The following is a 4,753-nucleotide window of genomic DNA, read 5'->3' as shown; positions in this document are numbered from 1 at the left end:
TCCCCACCCCCTCCTCTCTCCCTCCTGGCCTGTGTCTCTGCGAGGGAGCCGTGCCTGGCTGCACCTGGAGGCTGAGCAGGGATGGACAGTGGGCCTGGCTGCTCTCGGTACCGGGGATAAAGATCTGCCAAGCGGGAGGGAGAGGGGCCGGGGATAGAGGACTAATAGAAGGAAGGGCGAAGAGACAAGACTAAGAACGACTGGAAGCTGCGTGGTCCTAGCGCGAGGAAGTATCGGCCAGCATCAAAGGGACGCACCTGTCCCAGGACCCCGAGCTGAAGAATAAAATACGGCGCTAAATGTCGCCTACCCATTGGCACACGAGAAAACAAGGGAAACCGCAGCGTCCCTTATTGCGCTTATCCCTGATGTTGGAGTGCTTGCTCCTGCGGCTGCTATACGACATTAGCAAACTTGTGTCCAGATTGACTTCCAGCTCCATTCATAATCAAGTTGCTTTCCCCACTCCCGTCCCAGTACTGCACCCTGTCAGTGTCAATGTGCCCTGTCTTCTAGCGCAGCGGAAATCAGCCCTTCACACACTACTAGCAGTCTAGCAGCCCTTGCCTGAGCCCTTCACCACACACTACTAGCAGTCTAGCAGCCCTAGCCTTAGCCCTTCACACAACACTACTAGCAGTCTAGCAGCCCTAGCCTGAGCACTTCACACAACACTACTAGCAGTCTAGCAGCCCTAGCCTGAGCCCTTCACACAACACTACTAGCAGTCTAGCAGCCCTAGCCTGAGCCCTTCACACAACACTACTAGCAGTCTAGCAGCCCTAGCCTGAGCCCTTCACACAACACTACTAGCAGTCTAGCAGCCCTAGCCTGAAGCCCTTCACACAACACTACTAGCAGTCTAGCAGCCCTAGCCTGAGCCCTTCACACTCAACACTACTAGCAGTCTAGGCAGCCCTAAGCCTGAGCCCTTCACACAACACTACTAGCAGTCTAGCAGCCTAGCCTGAGCCCTTCACACAACACTACTAGCAGTCCTAGCAGCCCTAGCCTGAGCCCTTCACACAACACTACTAGCAGTCTAGCAGCCCTAGCCTGAGCCCTTCACACACACTACTAGCAGTCTAGCAGCCTAGCCTGAGCCCTTCACACAACACTACTAGCAGATCTAGCAAGCCCTAGCCTGAGCCCTTCACACAACACTACTAGCAGTCTAGCAGCCTAGCCTGAGCCCTTCACACAACACTACTAGCAGGTCTAGCAGCCCTAGCTGAGCCCCTTCACACACACTACTAGGCAAGCTAGCAGCGCCTAGCCTCAGCTGCAGCAACACTACTAGCAGTCTAGCAGGCTAGCCTGGCCTTCACACAACACTATGCAGTCTAGCAGCCTGCTGAGGCACACCACTACTGATGAGCAGTCTAGCCTAGCCTTCACACAACACTACTAAGGCAGTCTAGCAGCTCCTGCCTGAGACCTCCACACAACACTACTAGCAGTCTAGCAGCCTAGCCTGAGCTTCACACATACACATAGTTGCCAGTCTAACAGCCTAGCTGAGACCCTTCACACAACATAATAGCAGTCTAGCAGCCTTGCCTGAGCCTTCACCACACACTACTAGAGCAAGTCTAGGAGCGCTAGCTTAGCCTTCACACACACTACTAGGCATCTAGCAGCCTAGCCTGACACTTCACCAACTACTGAGCAGTCTAGCAGGGCCCTAGCCTGAGCCCTTCACACAACACTATTAGCAGTCTAGCACCTAGCCTGAGCCTTTACAACAAATACTAGGCAGTCTAGGCAGCTAAGCACTTCACACACTAGCAGTCTAGGCAGCCTAGCTGAGCATTACACAGAACACTGGGTCTTAGAGCACTGAGCCTGATTTCACACAACATATGAGCAGTCTAGCGCCTAGCCGAGCCCTTTCACACAACACTATTGTCTAGCGGTCAACTGCCTTCACACGCACTACTAGCAGTCTTAGGGCAGCCCTAGCTGTGAGCCTTCACACAACTATTAGGCAGGCCTAGCCTGTCCTTAACTCACTACTAGCAGTCTAAGAGCCTCCTGGCCTGTCACAAACACTACTAAGCATCTACCGCAGCCCTAGCCTGAGGCAAGAGTCTATTGACTTGACAGTAGGTCTAGCTAGCTGAGCCCTTCACAAACACTGCTAGCAGCAACACAACACTACTAGCAGTCTAGCACGAGACATGCACGGGCACATACACTACTATCAGTGGCTCTCACACAGTCTGAGCTACACCTGCTACCTCGATTCATATCTATGCCAGAAACTGACAAGCTTCAGTGGAGAATTAGAGAAAGTGACTTGTAGGAGTGAGAAAAAGGGGCATATACTTGCAACAGTGTGTGCCAGAGAATGAGTGGCAAAAGTATATGAATAAGACAGAGGGAGTCTGGCAGCAGAATGTGAGTGAGATATCTAGTATAGGTAAATCTAAAAACAACTGGACTTGCTGAGTAATCAATGAAGACATTTCACTACTCATACAAAAAGAGGTAGCCGGAGAGCACTTATTTCTTTAGTTTAAAAGATCATTTCTTTATTTTGCAGGCATTTAGTGCAGTAAATGCCTGCAAAATAAAGAAATGATCTTTTAAACTAAAGAAATAAGTGCTCTCCGGCTACCTCTTTTTGTATTAGTAACCTTGGCATTCCAACACGGGGATTGCAGCACGTAGAGAAGCACACCCATACGGATGGATACATAAAGGACTCTTGTTATAGTTGAACATTTCACTACTCATCCGAGCAGCTTCTTCAGTTCAACTGACTGGTGTGGGAAGTTTTCGGCATATAAACTCTTCCACTAATCCATTTACAATGGCACATTGTAACTCTTCAAAGAGGTGGCATCTGAAGAAATTCACAGAGGTGTTGATTCTGTGTAGTTACTGTGATAGGATTATCCAATTTGTCGTGCAACTCCTAGAAAGAGGTGTTACTTGTGAGAGTCGCAAGAATGGATGTGTGAAGTGTTCTGAAATCACCGGGGTACAGATGTCAGAACAGCATGGTATGTAGCAGACAGGTGGTGTCGAAGGCCCCCGCCTCTGTTCAGGGATGGTTTCTCCACCTTGACATGAATCGCCTTCGACACCACCTGCCTGCTACATACAATAATACTGCCTTGAAGCTGTTTTTTCCGACTTTATATATTATCATATTACTTTTGGGAGTGTGACACAGGCTCCTTGGAATTTACAGCGATATACCTCCTGAATTTATACGCTGGAACCAGCGACTTGTCTTACTGACAGGAGACTGTGAGTGAGAGAGACTGGCAGGAGAATGTCAATGAGAGAGTTTGGTAGAAGAATGTGAGTGAGGGTCTGGTAGGAGAATACTGAGACAGTGTTACATTTGGCACTGAGAAACACCCGAAGGAGGATGTGAGTGAGAAACATTGACAGACAAATGAGATGTGAGACACCTAAAGGACAATGTAAGTAAAAAAGAGAGTGGCATGCATCCACAGTAGAATTTCAGTCAGTGTTAGACACCAGAAGCAGAGTTTGACTGAGAGACATCTACATTAGACTATGAGTAAGAGACACCCGCAGGAGTGAGAGAAGGGTGTGAGCAGACGTAGCAGCATATAATTCAGTGTGAGATACCTGCATCAGGGTGTGAGTGGCAGAGGCACCAGCAGGAGATTGTGAACGACTGGTACATGCTCAAGAGAGTGTCAGACACCTGCACAAGCATGACAGAGACACCTGCAGGAGAATATGAGCGAAAGACACCTGTAATTGAAGAGATACTAAGAACAGAAATTAAACCTTGTTCAGGTAACAATTATTTACAAAAGCAGTACTATAAGCAAAAAAACATCAACAGGAAATATAGGTAACTTTGAGGGGGTTATTTACTAAACTAATTTATCTTGAATTTTTTGGGAAAATTTTTTTTTTTATTATTATTATTATGCTCAAATGCTGCAAAAAGCCAGATTCTGAAAATCTGCCATCTCAGACCAGTAGAGGTCCTGTATAAGTCAATGGGAGAAGCACCTATCTCAATTGGAAGTTATTGTGGTCTGCTCTGGGTTTAGCCTGATAATCTGATAAATTTGGGGTTTTCGGACAAAATCACAAAAAAAACGAAAACTATTTTTTATTGAGTTTTTTCTCTATCTGATTTATTTGTATTATATTATAAATAAATAAGGCAAAATCGGCCATGGGAGTTTGGTTGAACTTTTTTTATTTTTATTATGAGAGAAGATTTTTATGAGATAAGATTTGGATTTAAGTTAACAACCTCCTAAATCCCCCTAATAACTTTCTACATCTTCTCTGGTTCTCCATCAAAACAACATTTAAGCTGGCAACCCCCCTGTTTAATAACCCTGTATTTCAACCAGGACCAGAAGTGGACTTTAAATGGTGATCAGCAACGAGCTTGTAGTACCTCCACCAACTTACAGAAGGTACCAAACCATTATAAGTAACTCAACTAATGCGAAAATATGAAACTCCTTAAGGGCAAAACAGCAATATAGCACTTTACAACTGGAGCACTTTATTTCCCCACAATTGGGCACAAAACATTCTTTATTCATTCTTAGAAACTAAGATATCTCCCCTGAATAGGGAACTATAGCATATTTTACTAAACATCTCAATCAGCAGCCACTGGGAGAAAATCTACAGTTTATTGCTGAATGGGAGAAAGACTTGGCAACCAGTTTATTTATAAATGTATTAATGTATTTATATATTTATTTATTATGGAGGAAATGTGTTATCCAAGGGGAGC

The sequence above is a fragment of the Xenopus laevis genome, chromosome 8L (genome assembly GCF_017654675.1).
Source record: "Xenopus laevis strain J_2021 chromosome 8L, Xenopus_laevis_v10.1, whole genome shotgun sequence".
In the NCBI taxonomy this organism is placed as follows: Eukaryota; Metazoa; Chordata; class Amphibia; order Anura; family Pipidae; genus Xenopus; species Xenopus laevis.
Note: the sequence above shows the minus strand (reverse complement) of the source record.